The sequence below is a fragment of the Rana temporaria genome, chromosome 5 (genome assembly GCF_905171775.1).
Source record: "Rana temporaria chromosome 5, aRanTem1.1, whole genome shotgun sequence".
In the NCBI taxonomy this organism is placed as follows: Eukaryota; Metazoa; Chordata; class Amphibia; order Anura; family Ranidae; genus Rana; species Rana temporaria.
The window spans coordinates 179,041,411-179,068,949 of record NC_053493.1 but is presented as its reverse complement, the minus strand read 5'-3'; positions in this window follow the sequence as shown (position 1 = coordinate 179,068,949).

Sequence of the window (27,539 nt, the reverse complement as noted above, 5' to 3'; positions counted from 1 at the left end):
CAGATCCTTAAAAATGCTTATTGAGGGAAAGATCTATTGCGCTACTGCGAGTAATGGAACGTATAATACGTGAAAAAAGGGTAAAAGTAACTGAAGCTGCTATATCTTGAGGTGCACAAAAACCGTGAATTGTGTTTTTTGCATATACTGTAGCGCTGATCACTTTTTATCACTTAAAAATGCTTACTGCAGGGGCTATACTGCAACAGATGGATTAAACAACAATGGATTGGACAATCTAGTATGAACTGTTCCTAATGTAGCTGCCCTCTCTGCAGGGAGTGAGGTATTAGTCAAAAAGTATCTTTGGATGTTGATTGTACGCACAAACTTTTGCACGTCTATAAACGTGTTAAATTTGTTGAATTTACTAGGGGGAGCGAATTTCAAACCTTTGTCTAAGACCAGCAGCTCATTAGAGGTTAGTTCCTTGGAACTCAGGTTGAACACTCCTTGGCCAATTAGACCCTTCTTCTTTTTCCTCTGCGCCCTTCTACCCCCTCTGGTCCCTCTTTTGGATCCGAAGGCCTTTGGTGCCCTGGGCCGTCCCGATGAAAATCCTTATTTTCATAAGATCCTGGACCATATGAATCATGGTTATAGTGTACTCGATTAGAATCAGGTCCACCTTCGCCACGAACATCACGAAGGGGAAGAAATCTGTTATGTGTATATACAGGGGGATGGCTATAATAATGGACATTGGGCTCATAAGGAGCCTCATACTCATCAGATCTCCTGGGTGAACCTCTAGGGCCATAATAACTTTGATCTTGATGATAAAGGTTCCTAGAGTCTCGTTGGTTACCCTTAGACCTACCACGTCCCCCTCTTTTGTTAGAATTATTGTTAGTCCTCCTAGGTGAACGAGGTGATGCATAATACCCAGGAGAGCTTCCTCTCACTGTTTGCTCCCTAGCAGTATAAACAGATTTAGGATATACAGGAGCAGATTGATGGGCCATATGCTGACTGTTATTGGAATGTGTCCCCGCAGCTCCAGTTTCCATAGTAGAATCTACGCCAACCGGTGCTGCTGAGGATTTTTGCCACTTGAAAACAGTTCCTGATTTATAATCCCCAACATCACGTGAATATTTCTTATGCTTTTTGTTTCTCTGTTCTCCATCTTCTTTTTCAAGATGTGATTGGAGATTGGAAGCAAGAGAATTGTACTCTGTAGAGTTTTTCACTTAACTCCTTTATTTCTCTATCTAGAAGTTGAAGTCTATTTTGTTTCCTTGAAATCAAAAAACCTAAGAAATTGGTACCGGTTTCGTTAAAATGCCGGTACCAGGAGTCCAGATCGGGGTCACCTTGTTGGGGCTGGACATCCCATCTAAGGCTCCTGGGGACCATACCCTCTGTTATATACTGTTGTAGGAAAACGATGTCCCACTGTAGGTGCAATTCTGAAACCATTATGTTCTTAAGTCGCATGAACATTCCACCAATTTCAGTATCATTACTCATGACAGTAAATACCCCCTCAGTATTAACAGTCCGTTTGGCCCTATATTCAAAGACATCCATGATGGAAGGTGAAAAAAGATTTCTGCAGTAAAAAAGATCCCACAAGGCACAAATAAACCAAAAGAAAAAATACTGCGCTATCTCATAGAGGTTAATAATAAAGCTGTTAACACAGCAAAAGAGATCAAGAATTGCTAGTAAAAACTGGTTCAACAAGTCGCTGTATGCCTTAACACACAGATGCAAAGAACCCCCCCCCCCCTCTTTTTTTTTTTTTTTTGCCTCTCACACGTTTCAGGGAAAAGTAATTACAGTTACGGAAAACTGTTTGGCTAGATTGACTGCATGAAAATTTACCGATTGAGCTATACCTTAATAATATGTCTGATATGTTACGGCATGCACTTATATTTTTGTTTATAGAATCCTCGCTGAGGCTGTTCTGCTCCGCCTCTGCTTGTTTGTTCCCCCACTCACAAAGGACTCCTAAAGCATGATTCATCTAGCGGAATCTTCTCTGCTACTGATCCTGCTTTACATGGTCATAACAGTGGAGCTTCCACTTGTGAGTAATGGACGCCATTGTCCATTTCTATATTTTTTTTGGTCAGGTAGTGCCCCTCACCCTGACCCCCATGTTGTTTTTTACAATATTTTTCATATTTTCAGTGAAATATTCTATTTTTATAAAATTTTGAAAAGGTCAAACAAAATGTTTCTAGTATACCCAGTGTATCAAGTCGGAACGATGTGGTTCTACACTTATTGGTTATTTTTTAGTAGTTCATCATCGCTTTGATTCTATAGTTCAGGTACCCCATCCTCCATGATTCACTTGTATGAGTTCAACATAATACCCATTATTGAAAGGGCTACAGGAAATCTTCTGGATTATATATTGATGTATGTATTGTTGTACTGTAAACGTGGATATTCAAAGAATGACACGGTCGTCACTAGATCACTTCCCAACACAGGTATTCTTTCACTTATAGTGTCAATGTTGTTTATCGTAACATTACTGCCACTTCTATTTCACTATATGCTAGACCTTGGTCTTCGCGCCCATACGCCACTATGTCATAACTACCATCGTTCTTTATTACAAATACAATGGGTCTCAGAGTGATCTCCCACAATGTCCAAGGCTTTAACTCACCCCAAAAGAGAAAGAAGGCCTTTCGCCACTACAAAAGGCTGGGCGCAGATATAATTTTGATGCAGGAAACTCACTTTGCATCAGATAATCACCCTAAATTTTTTGACAAATGTTACAATCAATTTTATTGCACCACTTACAACTCTAAATCTAGAGGTGTTGCTATATATGTTAGGAATTCTGTAGTTTTTGATGTTCAAAATGTCTTTAAAGACCCAGACAGCCGTTATCTGATTCTGAAAGGCTCAATTAAGGGACGTCCCATTACTATTGCCTCTGTATACGCTCCCAATGATGCCCAGTCTAGCTTTTTCAATACATTTTTCAACACATTAGACAATTATCACTCCACTCATCTTATAGTAGGGGGTGATTTCAACTTAGCGGCTCACTCAGCTCTAGACAGGAGCAGAGTTGTCCCATCCTCTAAGGCTTTCCCTAAATCTTTGAACAGAACACTCTATAACCACCAATTAGTAGACACCTGGAGAGCCCACAACATTGGCATAAAGTCTTACACATTCTACTCTCATCCCCATAATAGCTTCGCCCGTCTTGACTACATCTTTTGCAGCCCAATCCTGCTGGCCAACTCTTCCAATGCAGATATCCATACATGTCCGTGGTCTGATCATAATATAGTCTCCTTTAATACTTCCCACATAGGTCTAGCCAACACAACACACTCTTGGAGAATGAATGATTCCCTACTCACAGACCCATCTAGCAAACAACAAATTCTATCTCACCTTGAGCAATACTTTACGCACAATGTAACACCCGACTTGTCCCCTGCAACTATATGGATGGCACATAAAGCGGTAATGAGAGGTCATTTGATAAACATTGCCTCCATCAAAAATAAGGCCAAGCTTGCAGATATTAGATCCCTCACGAAAGAATTAGACCACTTATATCACAGACACAACCAAAATCCTTCTAATGATCTCCTTAAACAGATCCAAGAGAAACGCACTTCCTTAGACACTTTATTAACAAATGACACTGAAAAAGCTCTCAAAAGCTAGATTCCTCCTCAACAGCAATTCTTATTCCACCATGTTTGCCAGAAAATTAAATCAATCTATGAAACCCACACACACATACAAACTAAGGAACTCAGCTGGTAACGTGGTGTCCCATCCCAAAGAGGTCATGAAACTGTTCACAGATTTCTATAAAAATCTTCTCTCATCGCCCCAATCACCTCCCATACAATCCTCCCTAGACTGGCTTAATGACATTTCATTACCCACTCTTACTAGAGATCAAATGGACTCCCTTAATGCCCCATGTACAGATATGGAGGTTAACAGAATCATTAGTACGTTAAAGACATCCACAGCCCCAGGCCCTGACGGCTTTTCCTCTTCTTCTTATAAAAAATTTGCCTCTACCATTGCCCCACACCTTACTAAATTATTTAATAATATTTTACAGGGTGGCCAGTTCCCTCCCGAGATGCTTTTAGCTAACATGTCCTTGCTTCCCAAACCAAATAAAGATCACTCCACCCCCCACAATTACCGCCCAATATCGGTTATCGTCAATGACTTAAAATTATTTGGCCGTATCTTAGCAGACAGACTATCTGCGGTGATCTCCCCATTAGTAGACCCTGACCAAACGGGCTTCATCCCCAACAGACAAATAACAAACAACATACGACTGACCGCTAATATCATTCAGGACTCCAACTTACACTCCAAATCCACGCTTTTTACGGTGATCTCCCCATTAGTAGACCCTGACCAAACGGGCTTCATCCCCAACAGACAAATAACAAACAACATACGACTGACCGCTAATATCATTCAGGACTCCAACTTACACTCCAAATCCACGCTTTTACTCAGTCTGGATATACATAAAGCATTTGACAGTGTAAGCTGGTCATATCTTGACACCTTACTCCCCAAATATGGCATCATGAATGAATTCCTTCATGGATTTAAGGCCCTCTATCATAACCCCCAAACTCGCATCAAACTCCCAGGCAACAACTCTGACTTTTTCCCCCTGACGAAAGGCACTAGACAAGGTTGTCCACTCTCCCCCCTACTCTTTGCCCTTGCAATTGAGCCCCTCGCCTGTGCTATCAGAAACAATGTTGACATCAAAGGATATTCTAAAGGTCTCAAGGAATATAAACTAAGTCTTTATGCGGATGATGTTCTCCTGTTCATTACTAACCCTCTTATCTCCCTACCTAATCTGACTAAAACGCTAGACATCTTCCATGACCTGACAGGTCTAGGCGTAAATCTATCGAAGTGCTCAGCTTTACCGATTAATATCCCTACAACCTTAATAGCCTCACTTAAAGATAAATTCCCATTTAATTGGCATGTTGATTCGTTTAGATACTTGGGCATCCAGATTACACCCCTGTATAACTCCTTATACCAAGCAAACTATCCCCCCTTATTTAACAATATTAAAAATTTACTGAAACTTTGGTCATCATACCAGATTTCATTCTCGGGCAGAATAGTCGCTGTAAAGATGATGATTTTACCCAAACTTTTGTTCTTTTTTAGAGCCCTCCCTCTTATTTTGCCTAAAAAAACACTAGATTCACTTCAAATAGAGACTAACAGATTTATATGGCAGAACAGGAAACCCAGATTTAGTTACTCTCTTATGTTTAGACCTCACTTGAAGGGTGGCCTTGGCATCCCAAACCTGTGGCTTTATTATTTATCTGCCACATTTACTCAACTAGCCCAATGGTATGCCCCTTCACTCCAAATTCCTTGGCTCCTGTTCGAGGAGGAGTCTATCCTACCGTACAGCCGACAAGGACTCCTCTGGTCCAAAAACGTCCCACCACAAAAAATAAGAACATTAAACAGTATTGTCGCCCACTCTCTCCAACTATGGATCAGACAGGTCCCAAAGTTTAAGCTATCTTCTGACACTCCCCCCCTGGCATCATTCCTAGGTGACCCGCGTTTTTCCCCCCTAGATAGTACTCAAAGTCTAAACTTACTAACGGTTTGGAAGTCGCATAACCTAACACACTTAAAATCGCTCTCTCACCTTAACTCATTTCCCACTTTCTCCAACCTACAAACAAAATATGACCTGTCTCTTGGGGAATTTGATAATTACACCAAAATTAGAGAGTTCTATCAGATATACTACTCACTTACACTTCATCCCCCTTATACTCAATTTGAACAAATCTGTATCTCCTCCCCTCGTGATAGGGGCTTGATCTCCAGAATATATAGAAGCTTGAATGAAACGAACATGCCTGAGAAGTCACATCCCATGTTACAATGGGAGTCGGATTTAAACACTTCATTTACTTTGGAGCAATGGGATACTATTTTCACTAACCTCCATAGATGTACCAAAACTACATCTATCAGAGAATCAGCTATTAAATTGCTCTACAGATGGTATCTTACACCAGCAAAACTTAATTCATTTTACTCTTCACAGTCTCCACTCTGCTTCAGGGGATGCCCCACCCATGGTACGCTATTGCACATATTTTGGGACTGTCCTCATTTAAAGGACACTTGGCACAAGGCCAGTATTGCAATTGACAAAATAGCCGGCCGTCGTATCCCTCTTACACCCCTAATCTGCCTCTTATTCTGCCCTATTCAGGATATTCCAATATCAAGCACAAGACTTATTCACACATTTCTCACCTCCATTCATTGGGCCATAGCCTTTAATTGGCGCTCCACCTTAGTACCCTGGCCACAGATTCTCAGCCGTATGACAAACATCAAACTCTCAGAGAGAATTCACCATACGCTATATGATTCTATGCCCCAGCATAAAAAAAATGGTCTCTCTGGGACGCCACGCTTCTAGCTCAAGTTTAAACATTACTAACCATGACCCTTTCTCCCTATACAATGTTAATTATCAATGATACCTGTATACATTCCTGTACCATCATTGTTATTTTATTTGTACCTTGACTTTTTCTACAATAAAATCGTTTGTAAACAAAAAAAAGAATTGCTAGTAAAACATATGTGGAAAAAGTGTAGCGCTAACAGTGAATCAATTGTGATAAAACAATCTAAATTGTATCGTGCAACACCACATGTGAACTAATGGTATTGGTGATAATTAAAGTCCATAAATCCTTGACTGGATAAATGAATTGAATCCAACTATGTTGAAAGACATTCAATACCTGGATAAATAAACAAAATCCAACTGTGAGAAGTGAGAAGTCCACCACCACTTATGACAAGGGGCTTACCGGATGGATTGGACCCAGAAAGGCATATACCTACTAGGCCAATCAAGCTTTGTTAAATATGATACACTGAAGAGGGTACACCATACACGTCTTGCGATTCGGTATTATTGAAAGAGAGACCTCAGGCAGACAATTCAGGAATGGTTCCCAGCAAGCAGCGATATTCAACAGATCACAAGGAGGGCATATCGATTATTCAACCGATGAGTATGTAAAAGAAAAAGTGGGGCGCACATAGCATAATTCCGTAAAAATCAATATTTATTTTAAAAAGAGAGAAACTCACATTTTGCAATGATAAACCGAGCTCATAAAATTAGGGTAGCAGGAACAACAGCAGTCCATCCCGACATGTTTCGTTACAATAAGAACTTCATCTGGGGTGCTGTCATCTTGCTACACTTACCCTTAAATACATCAGAAGACCCTCATGTTCACATCATGGCTCCAATAGGAAGCTGGTAGTAATTACACACCACTTCCTGGTTAGTGAAACAATGGAGACTGTGGCGTGTGGGCAGGGGCGTTTGAAGGAATTAGGGGGCCCCAAGCAAAATGGACATGGAGGCCCCCCCACCGCACGCACAGCGCAGAACCACAGCAAGCAGAAAACCAACAGCTGGGTGGATGGAAGGGGTGATGGTGGGGCAAGATGAATCACTAGTGCCCCAGCATAGCATGACATATAAAAGAGGGCTGCATACAGGGCTGATGCAAGGATTTTTGACACCCTAGGCGAAACCTAATTTTGCCGCTCCACCCCTGACCCCACCCCCTTTGCCCTGCCCATGTATACCCCACCTTTATAACGAAGCACCCATCAAATGCAGCCTTACCAGCGCCCATCAAATACAGCCTCACCAGCGCCAATCAAATGCAGTGTCACCAGCGCCCAAATACAGTGTCGCCAGGGCCCATCAAACACAGCCTCACCAGCGCCCATCAAATGCAGCGTCACCAGGGCCCATCAAATACAGTGTCACCAGCGCCCAAATACAGTGTCACCAGCGCCCAAATACAGTTTCACCAGCGCCCATCAAATGCAGCGTCACCAGGGCCCATCAAATACAGTGTCACCAGCGCCCAAATACAGTGTCACCAGCGCCCAAATACAGTGTCACCAGCGCCCATCAAATGCAGCCTCACCAGCGCCCATCAAATACAGTGTCGCCAGGGCCCATCAAACACAGCCTCACTAGCGCCCATCAAATACAGCCTCACCAGCGCCCATCAAATGCAGTGTCACCACCGCCCATCAAATGCAGCCTCACCAGCGCCCGTCACCAGCGCCCATCAAATACAGCCTCACTAGCGCCCATCAAATAGTGTCGCCAGGGCCCATCAAATACAGCCTCACCAGCGCCCATCAAATACAGCCTCACCAGCGCCCATCAAATGCAGTGTCACCAGCGCCCATCAAATGCAGCGTCACCAGCGCCCATCAAATGCAGCGTCACCAGCGCCCATCAAATACAGTGTCGCCAGGGCCCATCAAACACAGCCTCTCCAGCGCCCATCAAATGCAACGTCACCAGCGCCCATCAAATGCAGCCTCACCAGCGCCCATCAAATGCAGCCTCACCAGCGCCCATCAAATACAGTGTCACCAGCGCCCAAATACAGCGTCACCAGCGCCCATCAAATACAGTGTCACCAGCGCCCATCAAATGCAGCCTCACCACCGCCCATCAAATACAGTGTCACCACCGCCCATCAAATACAGCGTCACCAGCGCCCATCAAATACAGCGTCACCAGTGCCCATCAAATACAGCGTCACCAGCGCCCATCAAATGCAGCGTCACCAGCGCCCATCAAATGCAGTGTCACCACCGCCCATCAAATACAGCGTCACCAGCGCCCATCAAATACAGTGTCACCAGCGCCCATCAAATGCAGCCTCACCACCGCCCATCAAATACAGTGTCACCACCGCCCATCAAATACAGCGTCACCAGCGCCCATCAAATACAGCGTCACCAGTGCCCATCAAATACAGCGTCACCAGTGCCCATCAAATACAGCGTCACCAGCGCCCATCAAATGCAGCGTCACCAGCGCCCATCAAATGCAGTGTCACCACCGCCCATCAAATACAGCGTCACCAGCGCCCATCAAATACAGTGTCACCAGTGCCCATCAAATACAGCGTCACCAGCGCCCATCAAATGCAGCGTCACCAGCGCCCATCAAATGCAGTGTCACCACCGCCCATCAAATGCAGCCTCACCAGCGCCCATCAAATACAGTGTCACCACCGCCCATCAAATACAGCCTCACCAGCGCCCATCAAATACAGTGTCACCAGTGCCCATCAAATACAGCGTCACCAATGCCCATCAAATGCAGCGTCACCAGCGCCCATCAAATGCAGCCTCACCAGCACCCATTAAATACAATGTCACCAGTGACAGGGCCGGATTAACAATGGGGCTGATGGAGCTGCAGCTCCAGGCCCCTTTCTCAAGATAGGCCCATTTGCCCAAAAAAAAAAAAAAAAAAAAAAAATTTTTTTTTTTTTTAAGATTGAATTTGGGGGGTTGTAGCTCGATGACCAGAGGTCACAGAAACCCCACATTTGGGGGTAGGCATGGGAAGAGCTACCCCACAACTGGTTAAAATATGGGACGGCTATCATTTATGGTTCCGGAGATACGGGCCTGCTTGCACAGCCTGTCAGAAGCTACATTCAGAGCGGCCAATATAAATACAAGCTGACACACTACAGCAGACTGATAGGATCACAGGGCTTATAATAATTATTTGTATATTACTCATGGTAATTAACCCCTTGCCACCCAGGCCAATTCTGACACTTCTCTACTACATGTAAAAATCATCATTTGTTTTTTGCTAGAAAATTACTCTATGGTGGTCTTTGCACTTTTTATGTTGCAGGCTACAGAGCTGCACGATTCTGGCTAAAATGAGAATTGCAATTGTTTTGCTTAGAAGATAGATCACAATTCTCTCACAATTGTTGCGGCGTAACATCATCTTTCACATTAAAACAAACAAAAAAAAAATGGGCTAACTTCACTGTTTTGTTTTTATGGTTTTTATTATTCATTGAAGTGGGAAAATGCAGTGTGACATAAAATATTGCAGCAATAGCCATTGTATTCCCTAGAGTCTCTGCTAAAATATATATAATGTTTGGCAGTTCCAAGTAATTTTCTAGCAAATAATATTGCTTTCTAACTTAAGAAACAAGTGTTGGACTTTAAGTGGTTAAATTCAGTTACAATGTTAGTTAGTTGCAATGTTTCATTTTGTTTACAAACTTCGCAGACTGCTCAGATTTGTTCTTTACACACAGAAGTGTATCCCTTTGATCAAAGAAGGAAGTGTCAGTTACAATGTTTCCTGTTAAAAACTTGGCAGACTGCCCAGATATTTTCTTTTGACAGCTGAAAGTCTCTCCACTTGTTATATGAAAGAATCAGCAAACTCTGCATTGAAGATCGTCAGGGGGGTTGAATCGAGATCACGATTTTTTTAACGATTAATTGTGCAGCTCTAGCACGGTATTTGCGCAGCAATTTTTTTTGGAAAAAAATGTTTCATTCATTAAAAAAACAGTTAGTCAGTTAAGTTAGCACAATTTTTTTTGGTATCCTAAGCGATGCTTTACATTTTTTTAGGTTACATGTTTAGAATTACAGAGGAGGTCTAGTACTAGAATTATTGGGCCTGATTCCCAAAAGAGATACGCAGACTTAACTGCTGTTCAGTCTGTGCCTAACTTTGGAAACGATTCTCAAAAGGCTTTTTCCAAAGTTAGGCAGAAAATCTGACATGTGTAAGACACTTACACGGTCAGATCTTAGGATGCAGTACCGCATCCGCCACTGGGGGCATTTCTCATTGAAATGCAGCTTTGCATATGCAAATGAGGACTTAAGCAGATTTTCAAAGCATTTCATCATTGTGATTTCTGCGTAAGTTCCGAATTTGCCTGCGCAAAACTAGGGCTGGTTTTACAATGTGGAAAGTTAGTCACACCTTGTAAAAGCCCATTCAAGCGACGGCATTTGGTATGCATTCCTGAGGGAGAACTCCACGGGAATTTTTAAATTCAAAACCGGCATGGGTTTCCCCCCCCAGGAGCATACCAGGCCCTTAGGTCTGGTATGGGTTGTAAGGAGACCCCCCCTACGCCGAAAAATCAACGTAGGGGGTCCCCCTACAATCCATACCAGACCCGTATCCAAAGCACGCTACCCGGCCGGTCAGGAAGGGAGTGGGGACGAGCGAGTGCCCCCCCCCCCCTCCTGAGCCGTGCCAGGCCGTATGCCCTCAACATGGGGGGGTTGGGTGCTCTGGGGCAGGGGGGCGCACTGCGGGCCCCCCCACCCCAGAGCACCCTGTCCCCATGTTGATGAGGACAGGACCTCTTTCCGACAACCCTTGCCCTTGGTTGTCGGGGTCTGCGGGCGGGGGCTTATCGGAATCTGGGAGTCCCCTCAAATAAGGGGGCCCCCAGATACCGGCCCCCCACCCTAAGTGAATGGATATGGGGTACATCGTACCCCTATCCATTCACCTGGAGGCAAAAAGTAAAAGTTAGTAAACACACAACACAAGGGTTTTTAAAATAATTTATTATTCTGCTCCGGAGGCCCCCCCTGTCTTCTTTATTAGCTCTATTACCAGGGGGGGCTTCTTCTTCCACTCTCCGGGGGTCTTCTTCCACTCTCCGGGGGTCTTCTCCGCTCTCCGGGGGGGGCTTCTTCTTCCGCTCTCCGAGGGGGGGGCTTCTCCGCTCTCCGGGGGTCTTCATCTCTCTTCGCCGCTCACCGCTGTTGACTCGGCGAACCCCGGTTCTTCTGCAGATGTCCGGTGCCTTCCTCTTCAGCGCTGGCTGCCTGCTATCTTTGTGTGTTAGCTCAATTTCTAACAGGCAGCCAGCGCGGTCTTCTGTGACGTCAGGTTCTTCTTCTCCCCTCTTCCGATGTTGCCTCGTCGCCTCTTGTTGCTGTAATGATGGAAGCGCGCCTTGCATCCCATTTATATAGGCATCACCGTCCCATCATGCTCCGGCAGGTACCCACGTGGTGGGTGCCTACCCACGTGCACCCACCACGTGGGTACCTACCGAAGCATGATGGGACGGTGATGCCTATATAAATGGGATGCAAGGCGCGCTTCCATCATTACAGTGACAAGAGCGACGAGGCAACATCGGAAGAAGGGAAGAGAAGAAGATGACGTCACAGAAGACCGCGCTGGCTGCCTGTTAGAAATTGAGCTAACACACAAAGATAGCAGGCAGCCAGCGCTGAAGAAGAAGGCACCGGACATCTGCAGAAGAACCGGGGTTCACCGAGTCAACAGCGGTGAGCGGCGAAGAGAGATGAAGACCCCCGGAGAGCGGAGAAGCCCCCCCCCGGAGAGCGGAAGAAGAAGCCCCCCCGGAGAGCGGAGAAGACCCCCGAGAGTGGAAGAAGAAGCCCCCCCTGGTAATAGAGCTAATAAAGAAGACAGGGGGGGCATCCGGAGCAGAATAATAAATTATTTTAAAAACCCTTGTGTTGTGTGTTTACTAACTTTTACTTTTTGCCTCCAGGTGAATGGGTAGGGGTACGATGTACCCCATATCCATTCACTTAGGGTGGGGGGCCGGTATCTGGGGGCCCCCTTATTTGAGGGGACTCCCAGATTCCGATAAGCCCCCGCCCGCAGACCCCGACAACCAACGGCAAGGGTTGTCGGGAAGAGGTCCTGTCCTTATCAACATGGTAACAGGGTGCTCTGGGGTGGGGGGGCCCGCAGTGCGCCCCCCTGCCCCAGAGCACCTAACCCCCCCATGTTGAGGGCATGCGGCCTGGCACGGCTCAGGAGGGGGGGGGGGCGCTCGCTCGTCCCCACTCCCTTCCTGACCGGCCGGGTAGCGTGCTTTGGATACGGGTCTGGTATGGATTGTAGGGGGACCCCCTACGTCGATTTTTCGGCATGGGGGGGTCTCCTTACAACCCATACCAGACCTAAGGGCCTGGTATGCTCCTGGGGGGGGGGAACCCATGCCGGTTTTTTCTTTGAAAATTGGCATGGAGTTCTCCCTCTCAGGAATGCATGCTGAGCGACGCTGTCATTTTTTTTTTATAATTATTTGTTTTCCCGGCGCGTCTTTTTTTTTTCACCCGTCGCAACTTTAGTGTCCCGTCGAAATTCTCAAAGCCGCCCGGCGTTAATTACGTTTGCGCGCTGCACGTCGGGAAAATTACGTCACACGCATGCGCAGTACGGCCGGCGCGGGAGCGCGCCTCATTTAAATTTTAAACGCCCCCAGGAGAGGAGGACCGCCTTGCGACGGCGGCACTTAAGTTACACGGCCTGAAATTTCTAGGTAAGTGCTTTGACGATCGGGCACTTAGGTAGAGATTTTAAGTCAGTGTAACTTAACTGCTGAAAGTTAAGTTACGCAGCTTTTTTGAGAATTTGGCCCATTGTTCTCGCTCTAACGATCGTGGTGTATGTAACCTGTGTGTATCTGGCTCTGATACTACCAGTGCCTACCCAGCCACTGACTAGTATCTCTCCCCAGCCTGTCCCCCCACACACCCTCTCACCTGCTGACCTGTGGATGGGGGAATCACTCCTGCAGTGTTATTGTGTTCTGCCAGTGCGTACAATGATCAGTGTTGCTAACTTTAGCTGGCAGCACTGATTGTTTTAAGAAAAAAAAAACAGGCTGGTTGTACTCAAGTTGATTAATAGATTGACTTGTGTAAAACCAGCTAGCCCATACATAGATTGACTATGGCTGGTCTCTGAATAATTGGCGTAATTTCAATCCATGTATGACCCGCTTAACCACTACTCAGTCCCTAAACATTCTTCCACTCCTGTACATAGTGCTCACTGTCATACTCTCCACACTCCTCTCCTGTACATAGTGCCCACTGTCATACTCTCCACACTTCTCTCCTATACATAGTACCCACTGTCATACCCTACACACTCCTCTCCTGTACATAGTGCCCACTGTCATACCCTCCACACTCCTCTCCTATACATAGCGCCCACTGTCATACCCTTCACACTCCTCTCCTGTACATAGTGCCTGCTGTCATACACTTCTCTCCTGTACTTAGTGCCCACTGTCGCACCCTCCACACTCCTCTCCTGTACATACTGCTCACTGTCATACCCTCCACACTCCTCTCCTATACATAGTGTTCACTGTCATACCCTCCACACTCCTCTCCTATACATAGAGCCCACTATCATACCGTCTACATTCCTCTCCTGTACATACTGCCCACTGTCATACCCTCCACACTCCTCTCCTGTACATACTGCCCCATAATACTCTCCACACTTCTCTCTGGTACGTACTACCCTCTGTCATACCCCCTCACTCTTCCTGTACATACTGCCCTCCTCTCCTCTACATAGTGCCCACTGTTAGACCCTCCACATTCCTCTCCCTCACCTGCACATACTTCCCACTTATATACCGTCCATACTCCTCCCCTATGTCGCTTACCCACAAAAACAGTTCTTTAAAATTATACTGAATATCCTCAATGTTACCAGCTCTAGAATGGACACACTTTTGTTAGTTCAACTAAAGGAAATATCAGTTCTCATATTTGTTCTGCCCCATTATTAGTATTTAATTTTGTGATTACTACTATGATGTATAGAGGAACATCGGGGATCTCAGGTACTCTAAATATAGCACTTATATAAAAAAGTGGCCCTGAAAATATTTTTTAAATGTTGGCAACTGTGCACTTAGGCACTGCCCAAGGGCCACCGTCCACCGGGTCAGTAGGGGGCCCCATGAGAGGCTCCTGGGATCCTGGGATAATAAAGCGGTAGTAAACTTTCCTGACATTACTACTTTTTAGAGGCCCTGGGGTAGGTTATGCCACAACGTACAAGTATGCACAGCATATTAGCACATTAGTGTACACTTCAATTTTCAGACTGAGCCCTCCAGTGCTGCGATGAATCAGGCGGGGCCCGGGCACTTCCATCTTCACCCGGTCTTCCTTCTGGGTTCTGTGCCTTTGGTCACTTGCCTTGGCTGGGCTGCGTTCATGTCATTTCCACGCATTTATTTATTATTTATTACACCCCATTCACACCTCCGCGACAAAACGCCCGACGCCGGCCGCTCGTGCCGCTGGAGGGGAGAATTCCCATTGCTGTCTATGAGATGGTTCACATCTCATAAACGCCGTACACCTGCGGCATGAAAAAAAGTCCCGGACCCTTTTTTTCAGGCGGCATTGGCATTCGGCCATACAAAGCAATAGGAAGGATTTGAAAAAAAAAAGTTACACTATTCGCGGCAAAATACGCCGCGTACGCGGCGTTACTTGTCGCGGAGGTGTGAATGCAGCCTAAAAGGCCCCACCAAAATCCTCAGCACCAGGCCCATGATGTTCTTAATCTGGCCCTGACCAGTGACCATCAAATACAGCGTCACCAGTGCCAATCAATGCAATGTGGGGTGGGGGATATTTTAATACACAAACACATTTAAAAATGTTATGTCAATGATCATGAGAAGGGTTCAGGGATCAGGATACTCCAAAATGACACTAGTGATTAACAGGAGGACAATCTTCAACCTAAATCCTCATAAATGAAGTTACACAAGAAGTTGTCATCACATATATACAATATACAACAGTTTTTATTCACCACACCAGTGTCACCAGGTGACGGTCTTGGGCTCAGCAAACTTCTGACAATATAGTACTGTGTACCTGCTGTTTGCTGTGTTCGTGCCTCTTCCAGGCTCCACCTGACCCCAAGCCCGGGAGCCGCTGCCAGGTGCCAGTGCCATGCTATATCCCATGATGCACCATCCATGTCTGCTCCAGACAGGAGAGCATGAGGGGGAGCATGAGGGGGGAGGGGGGGGGCGCTGTGCTGCTGGACACTGTAGAGAGAAGTGAGAGAGGCCTGTGGACACAGAGAGCAGAGGGGGGGGGGGGCTGCCTTGTTCTGAACGGAGAGTGTAGAGGGGGATTGCTGGACACATGTGACTCACATGTGTCCAGCAATCCCCCTCTACACTCTCCGCTCAGATTCAGAACAAGGCAGCCCCCCCCCCTCTGCTCTCTGTCACAGTGTCAGAGCGAAGAGCTCAAGCCAGGGGGGGGGGGGGCGGTGTCGGCGCTGCTGCTTGACATGTCAGGGCGGCTGCCTGGTGGATAGTGCAAGCTCCGTGGAGGACAGTGCGGCCGGGCTCCCTAGGCGGTGTAGTGTCTCCTCACCGGGCCCCACAGCGTGGGTCAAGCCTCACTTTCAATACCGGAAGTGTGTCAGTGAGGGAAAAATAAATAAATAATAAACAAACCAAAAAATTAATCAGATTTGCCAAAAGCTATAGCAGTAAATCAATAGGGCTTAAGTCACTGCTGGCTTCAGCCAGTAAAAAACAATATGCCATTATATTAAGCTATCATGATAAAGTCCCCTGTGTTCTGCGCTGCTGACACGCATCACAACACTTCACAAGATCCAGAAACCAAGCCTCATTCCCATATCAGGGAAACAGCTAGAAGTTCCAAAATCCTCATTGGTGGATTGCGGTCACATGATCGCACCACCAAACACATGGTCTAGAAACCAAGCCTCATTCTCATATCAGGGGAACAGCTGAGCGCTCCAGGTCCTCATTGGTGGATTGCGGTCACATGATCGCACCACCAAGCCTAAATATGAGGCATATCAGTGCTCTTCCAAAGGGATCTAGAAAACATTAACCCCATGCGACGGTATAAACACTAATATACAATGGGGAGACATAAAGAAAAAGGATTAGTTGGGCATATAGGCACCTACATCTCAATGAAGATATCCAAAGATTAAGGAAGCTTTAAAAAATGGGAAAGATGTGCCTGTCCAGTCTCAAAAGACATATATTGGCATATCTTATCATGAATAATAAATGTGACATAAAAACGAATTACCATAAAACCTATTTAAAATTTAAAAACACAATAAAATTTGCCATTGAAAGGGAAAAATTAAATCAATGGCTAAAATATCTAGATAAACCCCATATAATGGGTTCTAATTGCTAGAACAGGCATCCGAAAAATTTAAAGGGACGTATATTCCTGATAGAGCCATGATTGAACACGGGTTTACAAGAACACAAACCTATCATCAGAAATTAATGTATATCATAAAATCGTCAGACAAAAGAAAACAGAAAAAGAAAAAATTAGAAAATTAACTTTTACCCACTAATAGGATATTGGGAGATAGGTGGAATCAACCAACTATTAGGACTGGTTAACCACTTAAGGACCGGACCAATATGCTGCCTAAAGACCCAAGGTGTTTTTACAATTCGGCACTGCGTCGCTTTAACAGACAATTGCGCGGTCGTGCGACGTGGCTCCCAAACAAAATTGGCGTCCTTTTTTCCCCACAAATAGAGCTTTCTTTTGGTGGTATTTGATCACCTCCGCGGTTTTTATTTTTTGCGCTATAAACAAAAATAGAGCGACAATTTTGAAAAAAATGCAATATTTTTTACTTTTTGCTATAATAAATATCCCCCAAAAACATATATAACATTTTTTTTCCCTCAGTTTAGGCCGATACGTATTCTTCTACCTATTTTTGGTAAAAAAAATCGCAATAATCGTTTATCGGTTTGTTTGCGCAAAATTTATAGCGTTTACAAAATAGGGGATAGTTTTATTGCATTTTTATTTTTTTATTTTTTTTACTACTAATGGCGGCGATCAGCGATTTTTCTCGTGACTGCGACATTATGGCGGACACTTCGGACAATTTTGACACATTTTTGGGACCATTGTCATTTTCACAGCAAAAAATGCATTTAAATTGCATTGTTTATTGTGAAAATGACAGTTGCAGTTTGGGAGTTAACCACAGGGGGCGCTGTAGGATTTTATGTTCACCTAGTGTGTGTTTACAACTGTAGGGGGGTGTGGCTGTAGGACTGACATCATTGATCGAGTCTCCCTTATATAAGGGATCACTCGATCGATACGCCGCCACAGTGAAGCACGGGGAAGCCGTGTTTACACACGGCTCTCCCCGTTCTTCAGCTCCGGGAAGCGATCGCGACGGAGCGGCTATAAACTAATAGCCGCGCCGTCGTCCCGGATCGCTCCCCGCGGGAACCCAACCGCCGCATGTCGCGGGGGGGTCCCGATCGGACCCCCGACCCGCAGAAAGGCAGGGGCGTACAGGTACGCCAATGTGCCTGTACGTGCCATTCTGCCAATGTAAATGTACATGCGGCAGTCGGGAAGGGGTTAATGAATGCATTAATATCCCACTCTACATTCATACCCTGAGGAGAGTGGGATTGCAATTCATATATCCAGTAGGTTTCGAGTCTGGATACTCCTCTGGTTTTGGCTCCTCCTCGCCTCGTTTTTAAAGGCGCACCTTCCTTGAGGAACAGTATCGCTCCAAATATTGTAGATCCTCCGGTACGCTCAACCTTCTTTCAGAACATGGAGGGATACTTCCCATGTAAAAAGTGTATGGTCTGCCAGTACAATCTCAGTGGAAGACGTAAAACTCTGGAATTTCAATCCAGAGTGACAAATCAGAGTTATCCGATCAAACATTTTTGTACGTGCGCTACGACACACGTTGTCTACCTGATCACCTGCCCATGCGGGAAGCAGTATGTGGGTAGGTGAACATATAACCAAGATCATAGGGGGTGACACGAGGCACACTGTACCAAGACATTATAGATCTTGTCACAGTCGGGATCCTAGACAGGTATATCCAACCTTGGCGAGGAGGAGCCAAAACCAGAGGAGTATCCAGACTCGAAACCTACTGGATATATGAATTGCAATCCCACTCTCCTCAGGGTATGAATGTAGAGTGGGATATTAATGCATTCATTAACCAGTCCTAATCAGGGCTGTCTTAATGAGAGGGCACACCTGGGCACTGCCCGAGGGCCCCAGCTGCATGGGGGGGCCTCTGCCCTTTCCCCAAAGCAGCTGGTCCTTGAGCCCGGGCTGCCCCGAAATTGGGGCAGCCCAGGCTGCCCCTCTACATCCCAGTTATCCCCCAGCACTCTGACCCCTCTACACCCTAGATATCCCCTACCTTCTACCTACTTGATTTCTGTTTACATGCACTGTCTCCATTGTAGGGGCCCCAGAGCATTACTTTGCCCAGGGGCCCATGATGGTATTAAGACGGCCCTAAGTGGCCTCATCAGGCACAAGTGTCATGTAGTTTGTTGAGGGTCTCTTTAGGAAATTGTGCAATATGCAGGAGCAAAGTATGACATGGTTCTGATTCTACTTAAGAAACCTACAGTCCTTATCTTGTTTGCAATGCCTGTATACTGCTGTTCAAAGTATATAGTGCCAGACGGTCTTGTCAGGGCCGATCCTCGCTATAGGCTCACTATGCAAGCCGCTTAGGGTCCCGCAAAGCTGCAAAGGGCCCCCCAAATTACTAGAGGCACCGCCTGGTGAGAAGTCATTTTTGCCCCCTCACCCTAATCTCGCTGGCTGAGTCATTTCCGACAGCAGAACAGCCCCTCCCCCCGCTTCTCAACTTTCTTTAATGTGACATGTCACTGTCGTCAGCGCCCACCCCCCCCCCCGCTTCTCATTTTTAATGTGCCATGTCATTTTGCTTAGGCCCCAGGGAGGTCAGGATCGGCACTGGGTCTTGTAATGACCTGGGGGGAGTGGTGGCGGGGAAACTCATGCTATTTTTTTCAATGATTTTTATCCATATTGCAGGGAACAACCATTACATTACAGCCGCAAGCAGTATTACTTTTTTCTGAGAGTAATCTCATGTTGTGCAGGGACATTTCTAAACACGTGCCACTACTATAGACACCCAGCAGGTACCATATTTAAAAGGATTTTTTTTTTCACTTTAAGCATCATTAAAATCGCTGCTCAAGAAAAAACTACAGTTTTTAAAACTTTTTTTTCCATTGATACATGTTCCCTGGGACAAGACCCGGGTTCTCAAAGACGTTTTCCATCAATAACTTGCATATTGGTCTTTAAAATGAGCGTTTTTGAATTCGAACGTTCGAGTCCCATAGACTTCAATGGGGTTCTAAATGTTCGTTCGAAACCGCAGTCTGTTCGACCGTTCTGGTGCGAACCGAACCCGGGTATGTTCGGCTCATCCCTACCCACCATGTAATTTGCTGTGTTGCTCCCACCATGTCATGTGCTGCACCATTCAGTGTCTACCATGTAATGTGTTGTACACACCATGTCATGTGCCATGCAGTGCCCACCATGTACTGTGTCGTGCCCACCATTAATGTGATTTTATGTGCTGTGCCCACTATTGTGCAGTTCCTACCATGTAATGTGCATTGCCCACAATGCCATGTGCTTTGCCCACCATGTAATGTGCTATGCCATGCAGTAGCCACCATGTCGTGCAGTGCCCACCATGTAAATTGCTGTGCAATGCCCACCATGTAATTTGCTGTGTTGCGCCCACCATGTCATGTGCTGCGCCATGCAGTGCCTACCATGTAATGTGCTGTGTCGTGCCCACCATGTAATGTGCTGTCATGCAGTGCCCACCATGTCATGTGCAGTGCCCACCAGGTAATGTGCTGTGCTCACTGTGTGCATGTGCTGTGTGCCCACCATGTAATGTGCTGTGTTGTGCCGTACCAACCATGTCATGTGCTGTGCCCACCACGTAATGTGCTGTATTGTGCAATGCCAACCATGCACCGTGCTGTTCCGTGCTCACCGCTGAATGTGTTGTGCCCACCTTGTAATGTGATGTGCTTTGCCCACCATGTACTGTGCTTTGCTATTACCCCTCCCATGTAACATACTATGCTGTGCCCCCCCCCCCCCCCCCACAGTCTCCCTCTCTCCCCTCTCTCTTTCACCCTCTCTCTATTCCCCTTTTTCTCACTCCCTCTCTTTTAGCCTCTCTCTCTCTCTCTCTCTCTCTCATTTAATTTTTTTAACAAAAAAATAATAATTGTGTTTTCATTTTATTTATTTTCATAAAAAGGCCCACCAAAATCCTCAGCACCAGGCCCATAATGCTCTTAATCCGACCCTACCGACTGCTGTCTTTCTTTCCTGATGTCAGTGTTTGGCAGAGTGATCTGTAAAGTGCTGCGGCTGCTCTGCTCTTTCTGGTGGTGGGACTGAAGTGAGAGAGCTGACAGAGAGGGAGCAGTAAAACGAATACGAGTGGAGCGGCGGTGGCGGCGGGTAGCGCAGCAGACACTGAGCAGCACACAGTGTCACACCCGTTGTGATATCCTAAAATAATCATCCAAAGTCCTCACAGTGCCTTCTAACATCTTATGCCCCGTACACACCATCACTTTATGTGATGAAAAAAACCGACGTTTTTAAAAACGTCACTTTAATTGACCGTGTGTGGGGGAAAACGTCGTTTTATGTCTTGTAAAAAACGACCCAAAAAAATTGAATCATGCGTCAATTTTATGTGTCGTTTTTCAAAACTTTGTTTTTTACTTCACAGAAATTGACCGTGTGTAGCAAAAAACGTTGTTTGAAAAGACGTTTTTACACCCGCGCATGCCCAGAAGCGAGCTTCAATGGAAAAAGTGGTGAGAACGTAACCTCGCTTTGCTAGAACATTGTGAGAAAAACGATGGTGTGTAGGCAACTTCGTCTTTGAAAATTGAAGTTTCAAAAACGTCATTTTTTACTTCACAGAAAATGTCGTTTTTTTTCATCACATAAAGTGATGGTGTGTACGGGGCATTATAGTTCTAGGATATTCATCCACACAGGACAGCGTGTGCTCTGCGGCTTTGTCACAGTGTGTCACATGGCTGGTGCTGACTTTGCTGTGGATGTAATGTGGGGTACAATCTGTAACACACAATACAGCTAGAAATGAACAAAGTCAGCACCCAACAGCCATGTGATACATTAAAGTATAACCTCTGAGGATATGAAAAATTGATACTTGTAGGGGGGCGTACCATCATCCATCATCCATGATATAGATATAAAGGGGTTTGGTTCCAAGGTCCCCAAACCAAGGAGCCAAAAATCTTCATCAGAAGAGTCTAAAATTAAAAATAACATAAGTCAGACAATGAAAACAAACAGCAACAGGTTCAAAAAATATATATATATAGGGGAAGAAGGAGACTCGGCTGCTCACCTAAAATCCCCCCCCAACATGTATGGGGCCAGCAGGGAGGCGAGCACCACCTCAGAGGGTCCCGTGTGACGGCCATGGGGTGCGTGTGTGGGCGAATGGACCTACTTCTCAGGTATGGAGAATGGAAAGTATAATTAGTATGAGGAGCCCATATGGGAAATAAGAAAGGGGAGTGCTGACACGCGTGCTAAAAACCCATAGTGCAATTTGGAAGTAAACGGTGGTGGTGAAGTGGTGTGGTGATGGGGGAAGGGGTGGAGGGAGAGAGAGGGAAGGGGGAATAGCAAAAGGGGAGGGGGAAAGGGAAAGGGGGGGAGAAAGGAGGGGAGAGTGAGGAGGGGGGTGAAGCAGAGCTGACGGGGGCAGGAAGGGAAGAAAAAGAGGAAAAAGGATAAAAGGGGTACCTTGAATACAGGGAAGTGTGGTTCAAGTAGGGGGCCCCGGGAACGGGAGCCCAGTTAGGGGTATCTCGGGCCACTTGTGACCTCCGTACGAGAGAGTCCATGGTGCTGGACCCCAGAGGGAGGGGGACCAAAAGAGGTCCCATGGTGGCGTCAGGATACTGACGCCTACCAGTGATACCTGGGTAAAACAAATAAGTGAATAAACAAACTGATAAGGGTGTAGGAGGGAGGAGGAGGGGACGGGAGGATGAAGGGAGAGGGAGAGGGAAGAGGGGGAGGGAAAATTGGGGGGGGGGGGGGGGGGAGAAGGGGAAGGGGGGGAGAGGGAAGGGGGGAAGGAGGGGACACGTAGGAGAGGAAGAGGACAAAGTAGGGTAATGGGTGGGATGGTTGAGCGCAGACAAGGAACTAAAGGTACAGAGTTGAGTGACTTACTGTGAGCCCGGTGAGGTCACAGTAATCCCGGGGTCCATGTGCCATTGCACAGCAAGCAGGTGAAAACCTGCTTTTAAACCCCTGGGCCGGACAGGGACGGGACATCAGCTGACGCAGATGGAAGGCGTCTGAGGGGTCGGGGCGCGTGCATTACGTAAGCGCGGCAATGCGCGTGCACGTGATGCAGGGTGTCACGCGATGTAAGGGCGGACGTCCAGGGAGAACAGCTCCACGGAAAGCTCCACCTGGGGAGGCGGAGCTAAAACCCCATGACGATGACAGATGGGTCATCACAGGGGAGCGCCCAGGGCTCGCCGAGCCAACCCGCAGGGAGTGGGAGTGGTGAGCAGGCGAGTCTGCAAAAAATCGGGTATGCAGTGTAAAACAATTCATGTAAAACGAAATATGTACATAAGACTGGCATAAATATAAATAGAAACAGTACAATATATTGGAGGTGTAATAAGATGTCCTATGGATAATGGACATCAGGGTAGACTTTGCAGCACAGACTGAGAGACGCTAGAGGCATGTGTAAACATAAAGGTATTAACCTGGGATGGTAAAGTCATCGATCCCACTGCAAAAGCAGTGGGTCGAGAGGCAGAGGCGTAACTAGAACCTTCAGGGCCCGGGTGCAAGAAACCATAAAGGGCCCCCCCTGACCACGAGTCGGGGCACACCCATGGTGGCAGAATGCCAGAGCTTGGTCGCAAGTGCGACTTTTGGGACCCTAGTAACACCGACACTGGTGTCAGTATTTTTTTTATTTTATTTGTCACCACTTTATTTATTTTTCAATTTTTTTTTAAGGAGCCCGTTGGGGGGGGGGGGGGGGGCGCTTGGGTGAGATATCATATGTGGATATTCCCCAGTACACCAAGGATCATCAATTTCGTCCAAACGTTTTTTTATTCAAGAAAGCTCATATCACATGACTATGGTATACCAGAATATCCCCTGACCGCTAAGACCCCTTTCCAGTTAATACCCCCACACTACCCCTTAATAAATAATGAGACCACCACTTAATGTTGGAGTAAAAACTGGCCGTAGCAGCCTCCTTTATTTTAAATACTCTTTAAATAATAAATAACCAATAACATAACAACAAACACGTAAAATTCCTGAGATAATACCTCTCCTAAATGGTGTTGGACTTTGCAGGACCCAGTAACCACTAAACTTGTTCACACTTTAACTTTGTAACCTTGTAACTCTTTATTTGGCACTGCGGTGTCCTAACCTCTGGTCATAGGCCTCAAGCCGAAACTGGCTCAAAGACGACCGTTGACCGCAGTGCCCCCAATTCACCAACCTTCCAGCTACATTAGTAGACTGGGAACTAGAAACCCCTTCAGAAACCATCCACCACTGGGTACTGGTGTCCATCTTTGAGGTAATATCTTCTCCTGCAAAGTCCGAAAAACACACGCCACCAGCACCCGAAGGTAACACCTTACCTTCGGGCGCACCTCCACACCCTCATTGCTTGTTGTACCCCCTCCTCTAGGCGCAACGCCCACATGTCAATCCCCACGTCCGTGAGGTGAACACCATCACTCCTGAGGTAACGCCAAGGGTCAACCTCCAATTCCGGGTGCCGAACCACCAGCCCCCCGTTCCTTAGCACAAAACGCCCCACATTCCTGTTGAGCTTCCTGCGCGCACGATTCACCGCGTCCACCGACCTCGCCATCCTCCACGATGTCCTAGCCACCATGTCCGACCACACCACTACCGTCTCCGGGAAAGACAACCGGAGCCGCTGAAAATCGAATTTAATATCCCGCGCTATCTCCAGCATAGATCTCACCCCAAGATCATTGCCCCCGGCATGAATCACTAGCACATCCGGAGGTCTGTCCAAACGTGCCCATTTGTGTACCTCCGGCACAACTCTGCTCCATAGCATCCCTGGGACCCCCAACCACCGTACCCTCGCCTCCTGTCTCAAAATCCCCAGTTGCCGACCGGTCGGGCGCGCCTCCGCCCGTTTTTCCCCCCGAACCACGTAAGAGTGGCCCAATATCCAGACCAACAAGGGTCCAGTACCTGAAAGACAGTAAGCAACAACAAATAACTAACACATCCCCACGTTTCAAAACAGTCATCTAACTCATTTCCCTATATCCCAACATCATCTCCCAAGCCCTCAACACAAATTTGCCACCAGCTGCGGCCTAACATATGAACGAAACCTCCTCGATTCCCACCGTCCTATCCTCTTTATTGCGTCCTCCCCCAGTCCATTCCTTGCCGCCTCCGTAGCAGCCCCAATCCTAAATGAATGAGCCGAGAACTCCCTTGCAACCAGGCCCAATTCCCCCAGACACTTCCTAAACACCGCCACAAACTGATATCTCGACAGCGGGGCCCCATTTTCGTGTACCAAAAAAGTGCCCCCAACCGCCGGGCGGATGTCCAGATATTTCCGGACCAGCCCCACTGGGCAAAGTTCCGATCCTTCGATCGGGAACACCTGGACCGCTCTGCCCTTGCCACTCTGGTCCGTTTTGGACCTTCTGAGCCACAACGTGACCCCCTCCGGGGCCCAACTAACGTCCGATGCCCCCATGCCCCCTTGGACCATTTTCGACGGGCTCACCAGCTCCCCTATCCTAAAAGCCCCAAAAAATGCCAGCGCGAATGCCGCGCGAAACAATGTAACTTCAAAACCGGACGAACCCACTGTACCCATCATATCTATCAGCCCTTTTAAAATGTCGAAAGACACCGGGCGGCGCGTGTCCGGCTGCCGCCCTTGCTTCCTGTACCCTTTCAGAGCCTGGCGCACCCAGAAATCCTTTGTAAAATCTGGCAACCCCTGCCACTTGAATAAAAACGCCAAACCGGCCAACTTCTTATCCAATACCGACTGAGACACTCCTGCCTCGATATTTCTGGACAAAAAGTACCACACCAATGTCCTCACCTCCGGTCCCGAAAGGTGCACCTCCGATTCCATCACCAAGCTACTCCATTCTAACCATACTTTTTCATAGGCCGCCCAAGTACCCGCACTCACCGATTTTTTAATCCAGGTGGATATGATTCCAATGGAATCTGCCACAGCCACTCCGGACAGGGGACCCCTCGCTCTTCTGCTTCCGGCACCAACTCCCGGAACCTGTCCCACTGGAACCGAGACAAAGCATCAGCCACGACATTTTCAACCCCCGGTAAATGCACCGCATAAACAAACACATTCAGCTGCAGACACCGAAGTACCAAGTGTCTCAGGAGCCGAATCACTGGGGGAGAAGACGCGGTCACGCGATTTATCACCTGCACGACCCCCAGGTTATCCCCATGGAAGCGCACCTTCCGATCCCGGAAAGACGTGCCCCACAACTCAACCGCCAGCACCACTGGAAACAGCTCCAGCAGGACCAGATTTTTTGTAAAACCCGCAGCCAGCCAGGACTGAGGCCAGGGGCCAGCACTCCACTGTCCTTGAAAAAAGGTCCCAAAGCCTGATCCCCCGGCCGCGTCTGTATACAGCTCTAGGTCAAAATTGCTGACCGGGCCGGACATCCACAAGGCCCTTCCGTTAAAGGCCTCTAGAAAAGAGTGCCATACCCGCAGGTCCTCCCTGTGCTCCTTCACCAGCCTTACATAGTGGTTGGGCAACCTAACCCCCGCCGTGCTGGCCGACAGACGCCGACAAAAAATTCTCCCCATCGGGAGGATCCTGCAGGCAAAGTTGAGCTTCCCCAAGAGCGACTGCAGCGCTCGCAGTTGTACCTTGCGCATGCCAATCATCCCCCTGACCTCCGCCTTGAGGCCCTCCAACTTGTCCGCCGGCAGCCTGCATTCCATAGCCTCGGAATCGATGACTATGCCCAAGAACTGAATGACCGACCTAGGCCCCTCCGTTTTGTCGGGCGCCAATGGCACCCCAAAACGCTCCGCTATGTGCTCCAGCGTGGATAACAAAACCGCGCAAACCTTTGACCCCGCCGGTCCAATGCAGAGAAAGTCATCCAGATAATGGATAACCGAATCCACCCCCGCCACGTCTCGTACCACCCACTCCAAGAAAGAACTGAACTGTTCGAATAATGCGCAGGACACCGAACAACCCATGGGCAGGCACTTGTCCACATAGAATTCGCCCTCCCAGTGACACCCCAACAACCGGAAGCTGTCCGGGTGCACCGGCAACAGCCGGAAAGCCGCCTCGATGTCCGATTTGGCCATCAACGCCCCCCGGCCGTACCGCCTAACCCAACTCACCGCCGCGTCAAACGAAGTGTAGCACACTGAACAATCCTCCGCATTAATCGCATCGTTCACCGACCCCCCTTTTGGGAAGGAGAGGTGGTGTATGAGCCTAAACTTGTTCGGTTCCTTCTTCGGTACCACCCCCAACGGGGAAACCACCAGGCCTGTTAACGGGGGGGACTCAAACGGGCCACCCATTCGGCCCAGCCCGACCTCCTTACGGAGCTTCTCGGAAACCACTTCCGAGTGTTGCCTAGCTGAACGTAAATTTTCGGACATTGGCGGAATCACGGTCAAATTAGCAGGGATACGAAAACCAACTGTAAAACCCTCCTCCAAGAGCTGGGCAGCCGCCCTGTCCGGATACCTACCGAGAAACGGCAGCATCCTTTTCACCATCACCGGTGTGCTCCCTCTTGCCTGAAGGATCTCCGGAACGGCCCTTGCCCTGCTTGAAGCAGCGGGAAGAGGGG